The 22,970-nt window shown below is 41.4% G+C and overlaps 1 protein-coding gene across 5 annotated transcripts in view; it reads left to right on the top strand.

Moving 5' to 3' along the window:
• Window positions 1-1,521: 1,521 nt before the first annotated feature.
• MYLK (myosin light chain kinase) overlaps window positions 1,522-22,970 on the top strand; it is a 218,379-nt gene continuing 196,930 nt past the window's right edge. For 4 of the 5 annotated variants that reach the window (XM_074873610.1, XM_074873609.1, XM_074873612.1 and 1 more), the window contains exon 1: window positions 1,586-2,025. The gene's annotated coding sequence lies outside the window, so the exon portion shown is untranslated. Of the gene's footprint in view, window positions 1,537-1,585; window positions 2,026-22,970 lie in introns of those variants that run through there. The other variant, XM_074873611.1, reaches the window with a different exon arrangement.

Below are 22,970 nucleotides of genomic sequence, written 5' to 3'. Positions count from 1 at the left end.
TGGTAACTGCTGTCATCCTTTTCAGAGGCTTGTGCTCAGTAAGACAAACGATGTACCAGGAAAAGGCAGCATCTTGCACTGCCTCCTTGTACAGCCTACTCAGGTTGGAGGACACACCCTCTATCAATGGCTGAAAAATTCACCTCAGAATCAAAATGAAAAACTTTGAGGTCTCTGCAAATATAAAACTCCTGACATAGCTGCAGCAAAGCACAGCTTTGCTGTGACTTGCTTATCTTGGCCGTGTTCTTCTGAGTTGACTGCTGTTGAGTGGAAACAGAGTGAGGGGAAAGAGAGAATTAGAGCCTGGACTGTGGTTTGTTCCATCACCCCTAGAGGTATTTTAGACCCTGGTGAGGAGGCAAGTTCTCTGCAGCTTGTGCTTTCCCTTTTCTGTAGCAGTTCAGAACCACATTTTAAGATACCTAGCGGTAATTTGATTGTAGAGTGGAAGAATGCAAGGTGACAGAAAAGAAAGGCTTTATCCATAGAACCTGGGCTTTTGTTGTATCTATCCCCACGTGTGTTTATGATTTAGCTATAAATCCATTTCAGATAAAAAGTCAGTTGTCTGGGTTTTTAAATGCATAAATAGAAACTTTTAAAAGTACTAGACTAAAAAAGGCTTTAAGTTTGCAATGTACCTGGATTTCCCTATCCCTGCCCTTCAGCACATTCCACATCATAAAACAGTAGTTCTAAGGTCTTTGCATTGAAGAGGCTTCAGGTCATTCCCATCTCTCATTTGCTCTTCCTTCTACACTACTTTAGCACTTAACACAGTTAACTGTAAACAGTTTATTAAACTAAATCCCCTACCCCAGATTTGGACATCCCTAGGCAGATGTGCCAGTGTATCAGCCCTAGCCAGGCGTCAGGGGGTGGCCTTGAGTCCCCTGTGTGCCTGAGAGAGAGCCCTGTCACTGGGATCGGGGTAGTGGGTGGCAGGGCTGCAGCTACATACAGACCCCTACACTCTCCATACATACACATACGCACTGTTTTCACCTGCTACCCCTGTAAACACACCCCTGAGACATCCATACAGACCTTCACATATGCACTTCCCCTATACACTCCCCCCAGAATATATACATCCCATACACACACATCCCATGCAAGCCCATAAACACACCCTTCTATGCTTCCCCATACGTGCACCCCATACAGTCCCCATACACACAGTTTACACCCCCCATATGCACCTTACACAGCCACCATATCCCTGTACACATCTCATACAGTGCCCACAGATGCTCCTCATGCACCCCCCACATACCCAGCCCTATACACTCCCCTATACAGCTCACCCGACTTAGCCACCCCACCTGTGTCAGCCGTGCTCCACGAGGGCTGGGCTGGGCTGGCCCGGGGGGACCAGGGCTGGGACCGGGGCCCTCCCCATCACCGCTGCTCGCTGTGGCGGGTCTGGGGCTCCCCCCGGCCCGGCGGCCGCTGCCTAATAAGGCTCCGAGGCGGCCGCCAGCCCGCGCTGGCGGGGCAAGGAAGGAGTTAAAGGGAGCCGCGCCGACCGCAGTGAGTATCGCCGCCGGGCACCGCTTCCCCCCCGGGCTCCGCGCTTTCCCCGCTCCCGACGTGTGAGGGGCTGCCGTGCCGAGCCGAGCCGAGCGGCAGGTGGGCTGCGGCCGGAGGCGCCGGGCAGCGCTCCCCGACCCCGCGGGGCGGCTGCGCCCTGGGCCGCGGAGGGGAAGCCCGGGGGCGGGCACGGGTGGGGGGTACCGGGGCATCCTCCGGAGGGGGAGGTGGAGTAGGCGGAGAAGGAGGAGGGAAACCTGCCTCTCCGGAGGGACGAGGTCGCCGCGCCGCAGTGGGCCAGCCCGGCGGCGCGGGCTGCGGGCACATGCCGGGCTCGGAGCATCGGAGCCGGCGGGTTCCCTGCGGGTGGCTCAGCCCAGCGCCCAGCCCTGCCCCTGCAAGAGCGTCCGCGGGGCTCCTGCAGCGAGAAGAGCTCACCTACGGCTCCGCTCCCAGACCGCGATAATCCGACAGCAAGCAAACCTGGTAGTAAGTACTTGTCATCTTTTATGTGCGATTTGTTATAGTTTTATTGTTCTCTGTTGGCAGGTAGCAAAGGATTAAGAACAAGCATTTATAGGCTAGGCTGTAGTGATCATCTCCTTGGCTCTCCCTTGGACTTCTGAGCCTTTCAAATAGAAGGGTGCGTATGTGGAGGCACGTGTAGAAATGTTCCTTCACTGCACATCTACATCTTTCGTGTTTCAGACAAAATGTATGTGTTAGTCTTTTGGTTTTTGTTTGTTTGTTTGTTTTTTTAACTTCTGCTGTTATCAAAGTAGTTTGTACCACACACTTAGGGTCTCAGAGAAGGAGGTGACACCACTTCAACATACTGCATGAGGATGGGGAAAGGAGACGCTTAAAATCATTAACTTGGGGGGGGGGGGTGAGGAGGAGGTGAAACCACTTCTCTGCGTGCTGCCTTCACGCTATGGAGCAATATGCTTTTGGGGATTCTTTGCCATTTTGATCCTCTTTCCTATATGTGCACATCTGGACTCTGGCCTGGCACCGCTCCCTGCACTCGGACTGGAAGGGAGTGGCATGGCAGGCTAGCAGGGGCTGGAGACCAGCGACCAAAAGACAGACAATCCTTCCCTTCTCTTACAGTTTAAAGATACTTTTTAGCCCCAGCTTTGTCTTCTGCAGAGTAGATCTGTAGGAATACTTCTCCCAGAGTCAGGAAGCAGAATCAAGTGTTTTGAAGCCTAGCTTATGCTCCCTGCAGAGGGAATGGCTGAGAGGGTAAGTGCGAGTAACCTGGCCCCACACACCTTACTTCTGAGGGTTTCCAAGCATTGAACTCTATGGAGGGTGAGCAGAGAGTTACATGGCATGCAGAAGGTGTGTTCCCCGCTAAAACCCTCCAAAATGATGCCACCTCTTAGGGGAGTGCTGGAAATACCATTTCTGTCAGTGAAGCTCTAAGGGAAGGAGTAATTTCTCTCATATTTTAAATCCCAAACAGAACGACTATCTCCCTCCCCTTATTTCCTGCACACATGTCTTTATTTTTTTTCCTAATGACTTGCATTATTATTTGCCAAATATGGTATGTGTCTTCCTGTGCACCTTTATATTTGCTGAGATGTTTCTGGAACTAGGCTCTAAGAGCACGTTTTAGGACCCTTCTGTTTTTAAACCAGAATTGTATTTACTAATAACTGTCAGATGGCACGAATAGTTAATTTTCATCTGGCACGTATCCACAGTATTTTGTTTCCTCAAATGATTCTACTCTTCTGTGGCTAGTCGCAGTTAGTTCTCACTATAACCCATTTCCTTAATACACCTATGTTACACTCGTCCTTAGCATTTTGCATTCTAACCCTACAGGACAAGTGTTTTAACTCCAGCAGTAGCTGGAGTGACTGTTGGTTGTAGTAGGAGAATGTTTGCCACCAGAGGACCAGCCACTAGAAGGATAGGCAGCATGTCCTGTGCTGGGTTGTGCGATGTATTAATGGTATTTAACCTTTTCAGGGAGACACGAGCAGAATGAAAATGCCTGGTTTAATACACATCACAGCTAGGATTTTATATAAATGTGGGAGGCTCACACTAGTTAATATCACTGACCCAATTTTTATTGGCCTTGTAGGGAAATCTTAAAAGGGCTGCTGCAAAGAAAGTTAGAAATCTGATACTTTGCTGTTGCAAGCATCTCTCCTAGTTGCCTTACTACGTGGTGCAAAGGAGGATGAAGGAAATAAATCAGTGAAGTTCTGTTCGTTTGCTTGTGTAATGCTGAAAAGGAATTTATAAAGTCTGAAGTAAGCAGTGATTACGTATTGTCATTGGCTTAAGTTAAATGTAAGAGACGCATGATTTTTCACCAGTTTTTGGTCTGTTTTGTGTTCTCCCTGACTCCTCCTTTAAGATCATTAGGACTTCCTCTGGGCGATGATCCTATTTTTACAGTCAATCAAAATCCATACCAATATCCTTACACAGGCCAAATACACTGTATTAGAAAGACTATAAACCAACAGCTACAAATTACTTTCAGAGCCCTCCTTAAACAAAATGCAGATGTAAATAGAGTTCAGAATGGCTCCAAATGCTGTGCTTTAAAGTTGTGGATGTCTAAATCTGGAAAGTGTGCTCAGAAACTCTGTTTGAGAGCCATGTAGGGAGATGGCTGAAGTTTTTGGTTAGACTCTGAAGAACTGGGAGCCATAGTCTGTGGTTGTTGGATTCTTCTAGGTAGTTTGGGTTCAGGCCTGAACATGGGCTGGAAGGGATCCTGGACTGTTTCATCCTATTTTTGCAGAAAGACTCCTTCATAAACTTGTCAAGTTCATACTAAAACATGCTGCAGTTGTTTGCTTTTGCTGTGTTTAGAAAAGTTCAATAGCTTTTCCAAACTTCACTCCACAGGCAGGAGTTAGGAGGTAACAAAAGTAAACTTCTTCCCCCTGCCGCCCCTTGGCTCATTAATACCCTCATCTCTCTTTGATGCGGAATTATTCATTTTTAACCTCTCACTGGAAGGTAGGATCTCCTTTCTCTCATTGCTCTAGAAACATGTTGCTACACCTGTTGCAGCAGACTTTTAAAACTTTTTCTGAGCCTGAATGACAACAGTGGCATCCACTGTTCCAGACGGGATCTTAGCAAGCCTTGTACAGCTGCCTTCATCCCCTTCACTGATGGAAATGCTTCCGCAATGTACATTAGAATTACATATGCTGTTTTGGATTTCAGCACTGCATGCAGAGAAGGTATGATTAATCTATAGTGCTGAAAAGGATTCATTAGTGAAGCCAGATGGATCCAGGTAGGATGGACTCTGACTTTTTTTAAAAATTTATCACAGCTTTAAATGTCATCTATGTTGTCTGTGATTACAGTATGGGTTTTGCTAAAATCTGGGTATTTCCTGAGCAATTGTAAAGGGTCTGTTGAATGTGCTACAGCAAGGTCTGTCTCTAGTAATGTCTTCATTAAGCCTCTCTACAAACAGAAGAGTAAACTAATTGCCAGACTAACACATCATTTGGCTCTGTGAACAAGCTACTGAATGCTAACTTAGAAATGGAAACTTAAAAGGATCATTTAAAACCTGCTACATGAAAGAAATACCAAAATGAAATGAAAATACATTTGTACCTCTGTGGTTGTTGCTGTTGCCATTAAAGCTGATACAAAATTCCAGTTTAATTTTCCTGGGAATCTTAAGTAATTTCATAAACTTTTTTTGCCTCTCAAGTTTCAGCAGCTGCACCCTATATAAAAGCTAGAAATAGCTGGTTCTCCTTTAGTAGGAATGAAAGGGGAATTGAGCTCTATAGAAATGAGGAGATTAGAGCTCCATGAGGCATATACTCATTTAATGCTGCTGGAAACCAAACCCGCTCGAATAATCTTAACTCTCACTTCTGGTGAGCAGAAATTCTAGGGGGAAAAAAAATTCCCTTAGTGACTTATTAACAAAGGCTTTTCAGGTTTACTGGGATTTATCATGTGAGCCTAATCTACCTTTTGTTCATCCAGTTGGCAGGGTTTAAGATTTAAAAGGGTCTGCAGAAACTCCTCCCCCAAACTCCTTATTTAATTAAGAGGCTTGGTGCATTATTTACCTTTGAGTCTTCCATTTATGTGGAACAATGAGTTGGGGTTAACATATTGTAAAATATTTGTGAATGCCGTATTGTAAGCAGAGACGGGGAAAAAAACAGAAACTCTGGCTATACCTTCAAATGTACACTGAGCTATACGGGGTCACTCAGAATGTCTGGAAGTGAGGCCACTCCTCCATAAATACTGAAGTATCAATACAGGTGTGTAACTCTACAACAAATTTCTCTGCCTCTGCAGGGGATTAAAGAGCCTGGAAGCAACTCAGTCTTCATTTGCTTCTACGGGAGCTCTCCAGAGTCATGGGGTGTGCAGATAGATGCCTTGCACATACCGCTATTTTACATATTTTGCTTTAGTTGTTCAGCAAAGACAGACTGGTAGCTGTAGTTCTCGCACTGGTTCTTCTCCTCCCCCACTCCATTCATTGCTGTAGCTGTGAGCATCAAGTTGCAGATAGAACGATTTCTGAGAGAGCAATGGGATGTAGCTCTTGCCAAAGGCAATTAAGTGCTTAGGATTACAGTGTGCTTTACAAAGTGTGCTCTTGCTGAATCCCTTTCCTCTTCTGCTTGCTGGCACAAAGCAGTTTCTTGGCACTTACCTTTGTTATAACAAGTCTGAGCACTGCTAAACTTCACTACAGTGTGTCAGATCTCTAAATAAGTCTAGCAAGCTGCAGTGTCTTTTGTTCTGAGAAAGTCTTGCTGGTGGTTCTTCAGTTAGAGTCAGCTTGACCTCATCACCTCTGTTGTAATTGGATTAAATTCACTCACTTGCCAAAAACATGGCCAGCTGATGGCATATTAATTATTCACACTGAATAATTTTTGTATGCACAGGATTCTTGGTGCCAAAGGCATTTTTAGGGAGCTGATGTGCCATAGTTACAGAATTGTCACCAAGGGATGTTTTGAGTTATTTTCTTCATCAAGAAATGATTAAAACAGACCATCCATTGTGTTTGAAAGTAGAGGATATAACCTGTGGGAGAAGGAAGAGATGCTCTAGTTGCCAGTCATGTGCATCACTTGCAGTTTCTTCTTGAGGAAATGTGATAAATTGCTGAGATTCCACAGGTGGTCTGAAGCTGCAGACCTCCTGGCTGAGGAAAGTGAGTGATGGCATGTGCTGTTTTACACACCCACTGCAGTTTATTTCTAATTGTTGCACAGCAGGTTAAGACCATTGCTCTGAGTTGTCTTTTTACTGCTTCTCCTGTTATTCTTCAGCTGCCTTGAGATCCTGGGGTGTTTACAGAGCAACAGGATGATATCTGAACAGAAAGATGTACCCAAAATGATAGCAGAACTGTGTAAAAAGGATAATCTGACTGCCAAACCTATAGTTTCATCCCAAAACCTTTTATATACCATCTAAACCAGTGTAATCCAGCTTTCAGTGGGAAATGCTGCTAAGTAGCAAAAATCACTATCCTGATTGTTAACCTCAGCAAAATATTAGGGGATGAGTGGGCAATGGGGAGACCAAGGACTGACTTGCAAATACTCTTACAAAGAGGATCAGGGTTTGAGGGGCTGGAGAGACACAGTGGTACTTGGTCTGGCATAGACACTCTCTGAGATGTTCCTAATAATGAAAGGATCCCTGTTTTGTGAGTTAGCTGTTCTTACCTGCCTGGAAGTATTGCAAGCTTCCTGTTTGCTTCTAAGGCCTAGAAGAGTTGTGTTTTGCAGGCAGCATGAGTGAAAGGAACTACAGCTACCAGCTCTTCGTTCTGATCAGGCCACTGTTGTGTTTGATTTCAAGGTGATATTGTTTTCTTAAGTGCTATAAACTGATGAATACTCACGGTGCAAAACAATAGAGAAACAAGGTGAGACAGGGATGTGAGATTTTCCATATCTACTAAGAGACAGTCACAATTTCATTTACTGTGTAAACATGAAGTGCAAATAATGATGCCTGCTTTAATACCCCATTATAGAATGTACGTAGTTGTGTAATCATATTTTCTGCATTGTTAACTCTTATGAAGTTGCTTGTCTCTTAACGGAATAAATATATCATTCCATTAATTCCTTATAATGATGCAAGCAGTTTGTTAAGTACTGAAGGCTTTTTTCATTCACATCTTTTATTTTATGTCATGTATTTGGAATCAGTGTAATTTAAAAAAATCAGAAATAATTTAAAAAAAAATCACTGACCATGTCTCCTGAGCAAGGATTAACAGTGAATGGGTAAAGAAAAAGTGTAAGGACATGTTCTGTAAGGAGCACTCACAAAGTCTAGGTCAGGGAACCACTGTCTGTATGGTCTTACACTTCTGATTATATCAAAAGGAAGTTACAAAATAGAAGCAATAAGCAGGCTGTGTTTAAAATACACAGGAAAGAGAAATTTGGCAAAAATGGTTTGTTTTACTTGGGTTATTTACCTTAGCTCTTTTATGATCATAAGTTTTCCTTTATTTTGGTGGAAGAAGAGGAAGGTATTAAGTCAATGCTTCGTGTCTGAAAGTGCGTTACTATCTCTCCACCTTCCTAGTTCCAAGTCCAGCCTAGTTTTGGAGGTGAGAAACCCTTTTCTGTTTTGTGCAGCATAAGTTTACTCCAGTGCTGTTGTGGGTTAGATTGGTAGGGTCCGCCCGTACGCATGCTGCCACTGTTTAAGTGCTGACATTCTGGCTGTGGTGGCCTCAGGGGGTCTATCTCAGGCAGAGCCTGTGAGACAGTCGCAGAGGGAGCCCTGGCTTTGAAATGTAACAGCTGGTGTATGGGTGTCTCACCCCCATCAGAGCAGTGCAATTCCTCTGACCTCAACAGAGTTGCAGCATTCATGGTTTTCAGTACTGTGGGAGCGAAACTGGGCCTATATTCTTTTAACTGGTCTATTTAGCAACTCTTTTCCATATGCAGTCTCCATGCCAGTGACAGGAGCTTCCTGGAGCTGACAGGAGACACAAAAGACCCTCTTCTCTAAATCACTGGACCTTAAGGATATTGAAAGGATGTTACAACAAGCCTCATAATACACCATTGTCAGGCTCTCTCTGAAGATGCCTGCAGTGGTATCATACCTCTAAGCTTTCTAGAGGGGGTGTGATGACCCCACATGGAAGAAAAAATAAGAGTAATGGTTTGGGTGGCTGTGAGGAATTTTATGGCACTAGTTCCCCTGGCTGTAACTTGAAACCAGCTGGAGGTATTTAGTGCTGACTGAACTTGTATTGGTAAGAGGCACGAAAATATCTGAGCATGTACTGTGCAGGTTTTTTTAGGAAGACGTACTGGCTTGTGTGTCTGTGCATGTGTGAGTGCCTCTTTCTCACAGACAGGGGAGTGGTGAAACAAGGTTTGTTTCATTTTCTTCTTCATTTCCCTTTCTTCTTCCTACTCATTTTCCTGTTCCTCCACAGTACAGCAGTTTTTCATGTTGCTGTGAAAATGTCCATGCTCATGAGTGGAGTTAACACATTTGAATGGAAGAGGCTGCTGGTTTTTCAAGTCTGAACTTCAGCACCTTAACAGCATGTGGTACTCTTGCAGGAGGGTTTGTGGTGAGCTACCTCTGTGTTGCTGGCCAAACAGTCTTGAATCAGAGAATGAAATTTTTTATTATTTTCTTGGCAATCAATGCAAACTTCTGATCACTGACTGATTCAGATACTGAGGAACAGGACCACCAAAACCAATTATGAAGTTGCTTACATAAATATTCAGCCCTTTCCCTCGTGGTCTCCGCTTGCTGCACACTCGCAGGTTGCAAATTCGCAGCAGTGCTGAGGCCCGCCGTCCCTCAGGGGTGTCCCTGCCCCCTTTGCCATGGAGGGCCCCACAGAGTGTCTCCAGCCCTCAGCAGCCGCCATTTTCTTTCCCTAACACCTTGTACCCAGGTGCTTCTCTGGCTGACAGATGTTTTGGTGTGATGGTCAGGCTCTGCCATGTGGTGGTTTTCCCCGCTGGGGCTCCCCTTGGTGCCAGAGACAGCAGGAATTGTCTGGGACCAGCTTGGGGCAGCTCATGGCCTCCTGACAGGCCACCCCACTGTGCAACCTATAACAGTTACAATGTCATTATGTGAGAGATATGAATAAAGCTGTGACTGTGGGATGGCGGTGAGTATCCATGAGGGAATCCCCTCACACTGAGGGGCAGGTGAGGAGGCAGGAGCTGTGCCGAGTCCTGCAGACACGGAGGGCCTGAACACCTACCAGGCAGGCTCCAAAGCACTCACTCCATTTTGCCTCAGCCCTAACCTGTGGGACCAAAGTTTTATTGCAACTGATGGGGAGTTTTGCTCAAGTTATATGCGTAAGTCAACCTGAACATAGGTACTGGGCTACTTACTGATCAGTTAAACACATCTCATACAGAGTAAAAGTCAGTGTGGCTGTTTAAAAGCCTGTTTTATATGGGTTTTCTTCAAATGCTTCTAACCTTAGCAGAAGAATTGCTCCTTCATTTTACCTGAAATTGTGCCATTATCTAGTTCATCTCAGATGACTAATAAAGTATTTAGTTCTCATTCAATCTATTTAGCTCTTATCTGATATGAAACTCAAAGTTATATTCCTTCTCTAAGGTATTTTCAAGCTATAGCTGTGAATGTTGAGGTAGGGAGACCAAATCTGTAGTCCTGGTTAGCCTGAACAGAAGTAGGGGCTCGGTTCCTGAATGGACCACAGTGACATCCAGAAAATGATGTTGCAAAAGTTAATGACTTGCATGGCATCTCAACAGCAAGGACAGAAAGTCAGGCATGTTCATATCCTTATCCAGGTAAAATAGTGTGGGCCTTACTCCTTTCTTCACATGCCTGATCTTGACCTTAGACATAGTGTAGTATCCTCTAACTACAAATGCTTTACTACTTCATCCTTTTTGCTTTGTCTGAGATGGCAAAAGTAAACATAAATGTGTAAATACATTTTACTACTTGACATTATACTGGTTTGTTGGTTGGTTTTTGTTTTTGTTTTTTTTTTTAATTCTGTTGTACTTTGTTTGTCAATGAAGGTAACCTGCTTTGAATTTGCTGTGATTGTTCATCAGTGCATGAGTACTGTGAGGAATGTGTGGCGGGTACCTGTATGTTACATCAACAATGTATGGTTATTGATACTCATGTAGGGAACTGTAGTAACATAGCCTACTTCTCACCAAATTAAGGAGTGGAAAAATGTATGGTGTTTCATGTCTGTTCATGCCTGTTAACATGTTCTGTAGTGAACAGAATTTACTATATAGCTTTCTAGTGCTAGTTCCTTTCTATCTGGTTTTATTACAAGCATAAGGTTTTGAGACAGACTGCATCAAAAGCAGACATAAGAGTTAACTTTGTCAAACCTTGTTAATTTTTGATCTGTGCAGCATAGAAATTTTTTCCCCAAGAACCAAACAAAAATATTTTTTTTTAAAACTGTAAGTTACAAGATAATGAACTAAATTGAACCTCAAAACAAAGGATTTATTGTCTTGAAGACAAACTTGCTGTAATTGCACTTCCTGTGAAGTATTTTTTTTCTTCTGTCCAAGCTTATATTTCACTTACAAGACAGGAAATACAGCTTTGCTGATTAAATTTTTTTTGAAATATAAATAACTTGCTGTCTTCAAAGACCGTGTTCATTTAAAAAGTGCTTCTAAAATGAAAATTTGTGATGAGTTAAAAACTAAATTAAAATCTTTGTTTACCTGGGTTGTTAAAATAATTACTTATGGATGTCTGTACTGCGTGAACACATCTAAGAAGTGCTTTCAGGGAAAAGGGTGTTAAAAGAAAAGCTCTGGCACCTGTAACTGGTCTAAATTGTTTTATTTCCTACTCTTTGCTGTTCATATCTGTCCCTGTCCCACTCCCACCCCTGCCATGAGAGGTAATAAATATGTTTACTTTCTATCAACTTGCTCCTTTGCTGGGGTTAGAGTACAGATAAAATAACAAAATTAATCCAGAAGCTGCACAGGAGGAAAAATCCCAGCCATGTGTGTACTTTTTTTATTGCACTGTTTATGGATAATTATTGTTAGATACTAAGAGACAGTGGTCAGCATGGTGGCAGAAAGCAGATCTCTAAAACAATATTCCTGTATTAAGCCATGCAATGAATTCTGGTCTGTTTGTCACAGTGGCAGGAGGTCCTTTTCTGAAGGCCTGATGAATCTTGGTCATTGCTTATCCTCAGGAGTGGTGTGATGTGTAGGAATGCTGAGTCTACCTAAAAAATGAATAACATTAAAACTGGCTTAGCCCAGCATTGTGTCCAAAAAGTTAACAGAAGATTCTTCAACACCCTGTTTTTGAGAACCACTTCTCTCCCTACCTCTCCAGTTTCCACAGCTCTTATGTTAAGAATATTAGAGGATACGTACCCGTTTAGTCCGTTAAGTTTCCATTTATGGACCTGTTGTTTAATTCCTTTTTTGAACCCATGGACATCCTTTGGCTTCACAGCCTCATGTGACAGCAAGTTCCAGAAGCTTGTAACCTGGTGGGTACAAGTATTTTGTATTTAAATGGGTTTATTGCTAATTTCAGTGAGTACTGCCTTGTTCTAGTGTTGTAGGACATGGCAAATAACAGTTCTGCATTCAGCAGTCGATGGGTGTTTTTTGTTATATTTGGTCATAATCAACTCTCAGCCGCCTTCTCTCTAAGCAGAGGAGTCCCAGCCTTTTTAGTCTCTCCAGGTAAAGTATCTGCTCAGTTTCCATTTGGTTGCCCTTTTCAGCACCCCTCTAACATTACTATGTCCTTCTTGGTATGTGGAGAGCAGATCACAATACTCAAGTTGTGGGAGTGCTCAGGCTGTGTGAAGTGGCAGAAATGCCCTGTCCTGCTCTCTTTGTGATGATGCCTTGCCTTTTGCTGGCTTTTTTGACTGCTGCTGAACGCTGAGACAATGACTTTAGAGAACTGTCAAGGACAGCTCCAGCTTCTGAGTGGGAATGGTTAGAGCTGGTATTGCCTGGGTGAATTACTTGAAATTTATCTACACTAAAGCCTACCTGACAACTTTTTTTCCTGATCAGTTTTGTCATTGATAAACATGCTGAGTAACACCAGAACCAGCACTGATCCCAGGGATTGCACTGCTGATTCTTCTCCATCTTAAAAAGTATTTGTTAAGCTCTATCCTTTGCTTTCTTATTCTTTCTAATGTGCTCACTCTTGAAGGTGAAGTGAATGAAGTTGGACTTGCCAGAGTGTGGTTCCCAGGTTCCCCTACGCAGCTGGGAGTTATGCAGGCAGAATCTGCGAGTCCTCCAGTACAGATGCTCTCTATAATGCTAGCTTACACACCTTGGCTAGTGGTTCTTCAAATTCATATTTGAGTTTCTTCAGAACTTGTGTGAACATTGTTCTGTCCCAGTGAGTTGTTAATATCTAACTTCCTTGTTTGGTCTAGTATTTCCTAAATTTACTTCCGATTGATCTGTCTCCTCTGCCTGATTTGCAAAGAGTACAGTGGGTATGGAAATCTCCCCAAAGATTTCAGCAGTAAGAACTGATTGAAAGAATTCACTGATCTTCACTGCTGCAGCTTTATCATCCCCATCTGTCCCTTTTACACCTTTGTCATCCAGCAGTTCGACTGCTTTCCTAGCTGGATTCCTGTTGTTGATGTATTTAAAGAGCTGTTTACTAGCACTGTGATCTTTGTTTGCAGGCACTTTTTGGATTGTCTTTCAGCGCTCTTAATTTCCTGCTTACATTTGACTTGTGTTTTATGGGCTTCTCTGTCTTTACTTAAGAAATCCATTTTCTGAGAGCTGACCTATGCCCTGCAATATTCTCCTAACTCTCCCCGAGGCTTCTTGCTTTTTGAACTGCTCCTTTTTAGTGTCCTCTTTCTTCCTTGCCACATCCTTATATAGTTCCCATTCTTAAAATTGAATATCTGTACACTGGTTTTGTATGGTGACCCTTAGTATCAGTGCCATTCTTTGCGCTATCTGACAGGTAGCCTTTATAGCTTTCTCTGTTTTGGATTGTACCCTATATTTTTCCACTGGAGAACTGTATATGGATCTAGAATAACGACTGATACTATATCATCCCTTTCTTTTTCACCAAATACCGAGTATTTCTGAATGTCCTCATGTGGTGTTGATATATGGCAGCTATTAGTATTGTAATACTTTGTGGAAGCTGTCTATTAAAATTGAGAGGCACAAGCCAGGCGTGAAGCTGTTCTGTGTGGTAATAGAGCTACATCTATTACCTGTTGCATACACACAGTATATGCAGTGATGGTTGAAACTTTGCACTTACACATACTCTAGCCCAGGATTTTGTAAAATTCAACCCCCCTGCACTTAAAACATCCAGGAAGAAGATAGCCTTGCTTTTCCAGTTTTGCAGACATGGAAAAAAAAATGAAGGAGAATACTCTGTGGTTTTATGAGAGGTCTCTGTGGATATGTTTACAAGAGCTGAAGTGCATTTATACTAATTTCTGTGGAGTTACCAGAAGATTGTCCTTCTTCCATAGGGAATGTGCATGCATTTGAAGGAGCAGTACAGCAGTTTCCCTACAGTTCCCTACAGATGCACTTTGAAGGGCTGCTTTTACAGCTGCAATCCAGCATTGAAACAAGATATGCAAACAAGTTGCTTAATATTGCTTAGCTAGGTAAAGCTAGTATTAACCAGTAACACCTAGATAGCTGAATAAACCTAGTACTGTGTTCTCTTTGCGCTATATCAGTAAAGTCACAGGGAAGTCACATACATTCTTTATACTAGGAGCACAGGACTTGAGTGTTTGGGTGTTTTTCTGGGTCACATCTGGTCCCTGCTATAGCAGTCACCTTGCATTCTGTAAATAGAAACACCTAAATTTGCAGAGCTTGTCCATTTGAGCCTTTACTTAACTTGTGAGTGCTGGACCAATCTTGCTTCAAATCTATCTATGTGTATGTGCTTTATTGTTGAAGGTCTTGGATTCGAGCCTACTACATTCCTGCCTGGACCAGAAAGCTGTTGGAAATGTACACGTTGTCTCTGTGTGATGATTTTGCTGATGAGTTGCAGGAGTTTCCCATCATATGAGGAGCTAAATAATGAAGTAGAGTTGTATACTTTAAGTTACTGCAGAAAAATGAAAGTGAAATTGTCCAGAGCAATTTCTTCACCAAAGCAGACTGAAATAACATCTGGGGTGAAAACCTGTACCTCATCACTTTGTTGTAATATGTGCAAGGGAGATGATGTTGAAAGTGAAACACTTGTTGAAAGATGAACTGGACTTCATGACACAGAAGACTTCTTACAGTCCTGTATCTGACTAAACCATCCTCTTGAGTGATTTCTTATCGAATGAAACTTCTGGGGCTGTCAGGATCTTCTGTGCTCATTGGCTTCTGTGGAGGTATTTAGCTGTGGAGTTGTTCTCAGTGCCAGGCTTCAGAAGGATTTTGCTTGTTATCTAGATATCATTTTCTATTTTAAGACTGGTACATTTATGTAGCTACTCCAGCCAGACTTCACTTGTCTGATATTTACGTACCAATAATTTAAACAGCATATTAATTCATGTTTTTCTAACTGTAAAATACATTCATTAATGTGAATTATTTTCAGGACTTCTATTAGAATGTTTTTCAAATGGTATGGTCAAATACATAGTTCTTACTACTTTCATCACTAAGTTTCAAAACACTTTGTGTAGTATCAGAGAGAAAGGAGTTTGAAAGGACTTCTCTAAGGCTTGAAAAAAGGTAAGCAAGGCGAATCTTCTGCTTCCATGTCTGAATGCAAAGTTGTCTTATCCTAACTAAAATCAGTGTAGGAGTTTACAGACTAAAACTTGTGGGTGAATACACTTGCATTACCTGTAATGTAGGCTTAATTTAGATTTAGCTTAATGAAAAAGGAGAAAAAGTACAAGAAAAAAAATACGAAAAGCCACTTAAGTGAAGTGTACCCACGAGAATGTTTAGGTATTATCAAATATTTAAGTTCTTACCTTTAAACTGCATGCTTCATATGCAGAATTTCTGGAGCTCATTGGAGAACTATTTTTGGGTGAATTTTTTAGCCCAATTCTCTGAGTCTCTAATGTAAGACTTTGCCCTGTACTTGCATTAATATTAGTTCTGCTGGCTCAGCTGGATTAATTAGCTCAAAAATATGTAATTAATTTAGTGGTAAGCTAAAATACTAATTTCTTCCACAATGAGACACTTGGTGTAAAAACAGTTTTCAGAGGTTAATTGCCTTCTCATGCATAGCTATTCCACCCTATCTGCAGACAAAAAAGAATTTTAGATTCTTATAAACTGAAAATGAAGCTATTACTAGCTACCTTTGGAGGTTTGTAGCCTGAAAAATAAATAAATAAGATTAAAAATCACCCTTTAAACTTATTACCTGGACTCCCTGTACCTTGCCCCTTCCAGATGACAAAAGTTACTCACTCTTTCCCATCTTCAAGTGAGAGAACCTGAACATGCTTTATAGGAAAACACTCTGCAAAGTTTCCAGGCTTACAGGAGACAGAAAGACTTCTGGAAACTAAAAAAAATGAGCTTACTAGAAAAATAAAAAGCTTTGAACTGTTTGACAAATATTGAATCTCAACTTGTGAAAATAAAACCCGAGTTTAGGTTCAGTGTCAGGATTTGATGCTGTTGTTTTGAACAGTTCTGGTTAACTTAAATTCAGAACAAGGGCTGACTGCTCCCTTTTATATTATGGAGTTACGTAGTACAACAATTAACTTTGAGTTGCGTTATGCCAGCTGCTGTGCAAACAGTGAGGAAGACCTTGTCACTGCCCCCAAAGAGTTTTGTCCAAGATAATGAACAGCTGCTTACTTCCAGTGCAGTGATTTTTATTTATTTATTTATGTATTTATTTATATGGAGAGCTGTACTGAACTGATGAAACTGAATAGTTGTGATTTGTTTGTTTCTTTAATCTAGGGGGATTTGCTGTGCTTCTGCTTTTACTCCCTGCTTTTCAGAACTGTGTGCCTTTTCATTGGTCTTATATTTTAACAACACAAGTTATTGAGTATGTTATATCTCCTAGAAAACCATCTGTTTTTTCATTTGAGAACGAAAGATAGACCAAAATTGCATGCAACATTTTTTTTCCTGATTTGTTACCTTTTCTCATGCTTTAGAAGAAAGGCATTCTCAAATTCAGATTTCTATAGCTTCAGTTTCCAGCCCCTGGGTTTTGGTATGTCTTTCTCTGAGATAACTTTAGCATCTGGAACTGCTAGTCTCCCTCTGAAAGTACTTCTGCTCTGTGTGATAAGAAACCTTGTAACCATCTTAAACTGAACTTTGTACATTTTTTTGGCTACAATAAACATATATGTATATATTTGTATTTTTTAATATATTTTCCCATCTCCAAATCATTGTCATGCCCTATTTAATTATCTCCAGACTTTTTCAAACTCTTTTAAGGGTTTATATAGATAACTTTACTGTCAAGGCAGAAGTCTGTGACTCTTCCTGGCTCATGTGTGAGAGGACTTGTCTACCATGTCACTGAAGCAAATACATTTTCCATTATGTGTGTGTATGTCAAACTGAGAGGCCTTGCTTGCACTTTGAGTTCTCTGAAACAGTAAATTTAAACCCAAACGCTGGGGAAAAAAATGCTAATGCTGTATGTTTTTTTTAAAGAAAAAAAGGAAAAAAAAACAAAGGAGAGAAAGAACTAACTAGGCTCTGGGGATTGATCTTGACTGTGCCTTATTACCACAGCTTTATCCTTTCCAATTCTTAAAGATGCTGTCAGTTATTGAACTCTGATGACCTGATTAATGCATTGGAGGGATGCCTATAGATTGTGGTATTGATATTGTTTCCAGATGGTTTCCTGGCAGGCAGATTGGCAACAAGATGTCATCTTTGCGGTGATGAGGGGGAATAGTGTGGAGATTGATTTTTTTTTTTTTTTTTTTTTTTTTTTTTTTTTTATGGAGCTTGTCTCAGCAAATAAATACCAGTCATTGGGTCAGTCGCTCTGAAAAACAGTAGCCTTGTGGTAAGCTGAATTCTGTAGATTTATTGGAGTCTATAGAGTAATACAGGAAAAGGATATGATATCTATATTGCTTGTAGAGACTTAAAAGCCCTGTAATACCTGCTGCTCCTTCAGTCAGCGGGAAGCTGCCTTTTGAAGCTGCATGTATCCCGTGCATGTGGAATCTATGGGATAATCTGAGACATGTTTCTTGGGGCAAATACTGAATTTCACAGGACTTAATTCAGAGACTTGAGTTCAGTCAATGCAGCAGGCAGCAGCTGTTAGAAATTCTTGAGACACCACTGTTTAGTAATTGCCTTCCTGTATTTTGTGCTTCACCCAGGTAGCACTGATCAGTCTCAATACAGGTGTGAAAGGGTTATAAATGAGTTGCTGACAGTATCCAGTGGGTCACAATAAATGCCTGAACTGTCCTTTCTAACCCTCCTCCCTCTGTCCTTTTGTGACAACAGTGTAGTGTCCTATGCACTTTTCTGTGCTGCCAAGAAATAGTTTCTTTTTAGTGACACCGGTTTTGTTTGCACAATGGCCACATGTACAGCTGGTTCCATTTAACCCATGAGACTGAAATGGTTTGTGAAGTGGCTTCTTATTTTTATTTTTAAAGCAAAGATTAACCTCTAATCTCCTTTTCCTTACAAGGGGATTTCTTTTATATATCAATATATAAAGTGAAGACTTGTTAGGCAGAAGAATCAGCTGGGAGACTGGGACTGTCACAATACAGTTCCTCCTTTGGATCTTAGTTTCTGCTCCTAGAAGAATGTTTCATTTCTCTGAAGGGAAAGGAGCTGGATTCAGTGGGAAGTCCCTATCCTAATAAACTGAAAATTAGCTTATTTTCTTGGGGGGATTTACAAGCTGTGCTGTTTCACTGACACTAACTCATTTTAAAACCAGTTCAGCTGTGTCTAGATGAATTGTCCTCTGTGCAAAGAGTAGTGTACATGCATATCGTGCATCATAATTTATGAATGAGATGGAAAATTCTCTGGATTTTTTTCTTCTACATTCATTGCGTTACTGTTTCACACCACATCCACAGAAATGCATGATTCTACCTATGGACATGCTAGGACACAGTTTTCTTCCTTTCTTATCTGTGATCTCTTTTAATGTCAGGAGAGATCAAGATGGAACGAGATGATGTGTTTTGCTGACTTCAGGACCCCGCATGCCCCCAGTGGCTTGCACAGAAAGTGCTTTCTTGGAAGGTGGATGCTGTAGCTCTAAACTGTTATTGCACGTTTTAACATATAACCTAGGGACACCATTGTACTGTTGGACTTTTAGCACTAGAAGAGAGGGAGATAATAAACTGCTATAGGAATAAAAGCCTTGGACAGAGTTTCAAACTTTAATAACAGTTTTTGTTGCAAGGAAGCTCTGAAATTACAGTGGTTCTGAGCCAGGCCATGCTATAAATCTGGGAAGTTAGAGACAACTTGCTAGTAATGTTCTCTAAGATTTCTTACAGAAAATGTGGTTCTTATTGCAATGCCTCCTCATTCCAAGAGGACTGGCAGCTGGTTCTACTACTGCTTGTGCCAACAAGGCTGTAACTCTGTGTTTCTCTTAATCATCAAATTAATTTTCTTCTAGACCATGAAATAGAGGCTTCCATTTAGACACAGGTTTAAAGGTGGGTTTAAACTTGCTACAGCTTCTAGCTTGGTAGTGTGCAGTGTAACAGGGAGAGGCTCATGCTTTTGGCAAAGTTTCACTTATCTACTTCACTTAAATTCAGTTTGTGGCCTGTCCTTGATCAGCTTCACTACTGAGTCCTACCTGCTTCTGTCTACAGCCAGGCCAGTAAAAATGCCATAGGAATTTGAAACGATGCATGCAAGACACAAAAGAAGGCGGCCAACTTCTTCTGCCATAGTTCTAAACCAACTAAATCCCTAATCAGTGATTTGTGTCTTGTGTATATCTGGCCAAATGTTCCCATGCAGTAATTAATGGCAACTGTCTGGTGAGCAATCTCTAGTTGAAGGATCACTAAAGCTTTCTGTGAGAAAGCTTTCGAGGAAAACCAGTGTTCCAAATTCATTTCACCACTGGTTGTCTTCTGAGGACCCACAGCAGCCTGAAGAATACAGAAGCAACCAAAGTCTTGCTCTAGCCCGGGTTACAAAATCAAATTAATGTGGAGAGAAAGTACATATCAATGTCACTGGCTCGTGTCTTCCATAGGAGAAGAAATTACTCCAAAATGGATTCATTGCTACAGATGATTGAGAGGGGAGGGAGCATCTTGGCTTAGTCTGCCTAAACCAAGGAAATCTGAAATAGAGATTTATGTTCCCAGCTTAATTCTTAAAGTTGTGGGCAGGGAGGGAGAAAGGGAAGTGTATTCAGTGGTATGAGGCTAAAGGCAAATTGCCCAGATCTGCCCTCAGAAATGTAAGCACAACTTTCAGTAATTTCAGAGGGAACTGCACGACATAATGAAAGGATAACATGGTAGACAGAAGTATCCAACTCCAGTACTATCCTTGAAGGGAATGAGACCCTCCAGGGGGGCCTGTCCAGCCTTATTTATGATAGCTGTGCCATACAATCTCTTTCATACTCTGATCTTTAAGTGGAATTAGGCTTCTTTCTTTAGTTAGTGTGAAGCTGCTCATCTGCCATATTGGGAGCATTCTTCTGATTTCTAAACTAAATATATTCACTGTTATTTTGTACCCATGACTTTTATGTCTCTGGTTATACCAGCCCCTTATTACTCAGAGTTGTTTTATTTAAGTATTTTTCTGTTTGATTTTGTTTGTTTGATGTCTGTTAACAGTATACTATCAAGAGTGGGGCTAAAACCCAGCAAAGGGATGTTTACAGTGAGAAACAAAATGAACCAGTAGGGTATGTACTACACCGAAGTTAACCCCATTAGGTTGCAAAACTGCAGCTTTGGGTGTAGAACTGTTCCTCTCCAAAGGTGCAGCTGACCTCTTGCTGTGCTCCTCTGCCATCTGTGCAGGAAGAGGTTGGAGGCACTGATGGCTTTATGCACAGGGTCCCTGGAAATGTCCTGGTCTTACCCACTGAAAGGTGATCTGTGGCAAGAAATTAAATTAACACAGTACTTCCTACTTCCTCATTTTATAAACCAACTTTTAAGTCCCTGAACGTCAGCAGTGCATTTAGTCTTTCAATGGCAAGAGATGGTGATGCAGAGTAGTAGCTGCCAGAGATGACTTAGGAAGAATGGTGAGTTTGAGAACGTGAGGGGTAGCACAAAGTAACACTTTATTTTGTGCCAAGCCTAGTAGTTCCTACAAATAAATAAACATAAAGATTAAAAATTTCCCTGTTAGTACACTAGGGATGAAGCTGGAATGTGTATTATTTGGTCTCTCCCTTTTTTGCTTTGTGTAGGTAACATTTATGTTCTGCTGAACTTCAGTGGAATTTAGCATAAAGTATCTGAGGTGTTCTCTGAAAAATGTATTCTTTGTGAACTTTGTTGCTTTTGTCATGCATTTGTCGTGACTCCAGGGAGGCAATGCTGCATTTGGGAGCAGCAAGCTTACCTGCCTTTGCTGTGGTGGTTCTGGGTATGAGCTGAAATAGAATGGCAAGTTCTTGATCTGTGTGGAGATAGGAAAAAAGGCTGCTGTTCCATGGTTAGATGCATGGAAAAAATGTGAATTTGATTACTTTTTTGGATTGAAGGACTTGAACATATAAGGTTTGTTTAGGTGTCCTCTGTTGGCCATATCTCGAACTTGTTCCTCAGTAAACCAGAATAAGCTGTGTAAGTATCATGGAAAATATCACTTAAAATCCATTACTAAAATGTGCCATGTTTTACAGCTCACAAAAGCTGTTAGGTGGTATATTATGATAAGAGTAAAGAAAACATAAATTTGCAGTAGCAGTGACATGAAAGAAACTGGCTTGCTATGAGGTTCCTAAGGGTCCTTCTTATTGCCATGTGAAATAGTAACTGAGCACCAGTGAGTATTGCTTGTGAATTGTGCTGCTCCTGCCTCCGTCAGACAGCTTGCTCAACAAAAGCCTAGAAATAATGCAGTTAAATATATAAAGGGGGAATATTTGAGTTGTATGCTTTCTTCCAGTTTCACCTTTTTCTTAAAGCATCGACAGACATACAGATGCTTTGTTCCAGTGGAAGTCATAAGGAGGTTTTGATTTTCCTTGTGAAGCTCATTTGGATAGTTAATCACAATTGCCTTTGTATTTACACCAGTTCACCTTGGGAACTCTGAGAGCCATGGCATGTCTTAGGCTACCATGTTGCCATATCTTCTGCTTCCTCAGCCAACTCAGAATATCAAAGATAGTAAGTGAATAAAATAAAATTGTTTTATAACTCTTATTCTCCTCTTCACAAAACTCTCATGCAAGCTAAGACTCCTCCTCCTCCCACACTGGAAAGTACCAGAAACTTCCCTTAAAAATGTTATTCTTGTAGCCTTGCTTTAAATTACAGTTATGGGCAGTATTATAAAAACTCAAAGGTTAAATAATGTTTGGCTCATATCTACTTAGGTAGAGGATTATAACACGCATTTCACTACTGCAGAGGCTATAGCATTTGCTTAGTTTACAAAAGCACTGCTATGGGTCTTGCCTGTGCACCAGATTTGGATGCAGTGAGGGTAAACCCAATTTGCCCTCTTTCATTTGCATAAAGTAACCTTGAAGCTTCCCAGCTCCCCTCCTGTTCTCTGTTCCCCAAAAGTATTCTAGTATTTGGAATTTGTAAACACAGGACTTGGGATTCCATATGCATCTGGAACTGATAAACTGTTGGTATTACAGAGATGTAACCCTTTATACCTCTAACCTAGGAATTCTCTAGAGAGAACTCACAGGCACATTGGATGTAGATGCAGGCAGATTCCTAGCAGCTAAAACCAAAATGAAAAAGTTGCTGTTGAATGGGTGGAATTTTCATTGAAAACTATGTTACTTAGGAAGGGGGGAAATAAAAACTGTAAAATCTGTTTGGCAATAAATACAGCCATAATATGTTTGAGCTAGGAACTGAAGAGATGAGTCAAACAAAACTTGTCAGATGGCATTAGTGGGGGAGAGAACCTTTTGGAAGAGACAGGATAGTGAAGACAAAAAAAAATCCAAACCAACCCAAACGAAAACCTCACCCCTAACAGAATCTTGGATTAGTTGAGGTTCAGTGAATGGCTTTGTTGAAAATGCAAGAAAAGAATTTAAATAGAGAAGGCCTGATAAGGTGCAGGGCATCACAGATCTGTTTCCATAGTGACATTGTTCAAACAGAGGCTTAAAGGAACATGAATACGGTTGCAGCTGAACTCTATAGAAGATACCAATCTTCCAGTGGGGATAGTGGCTGTTGGTTGTTTGATGTTTTTCCCTAT

Source organism: Strix uralensis, chromosome 6, assembly GCF_047716275.1.
Source record: "Strix uralensis isolate ZFMK-TIS-50842 chromosome 6, bStrUra1, whole genome shotgun sequence".
Classification (NCBI taxonomy): Eukaryota; Metazoa; Chordata; class Aves; order Strigiformes; family Strigidae; genus Strix; species Strix uralensis.
Note: the sequence above shows the minus strand (reverse complement) of the source record. Positions and strands in the feature narration are given on the sequence as shown.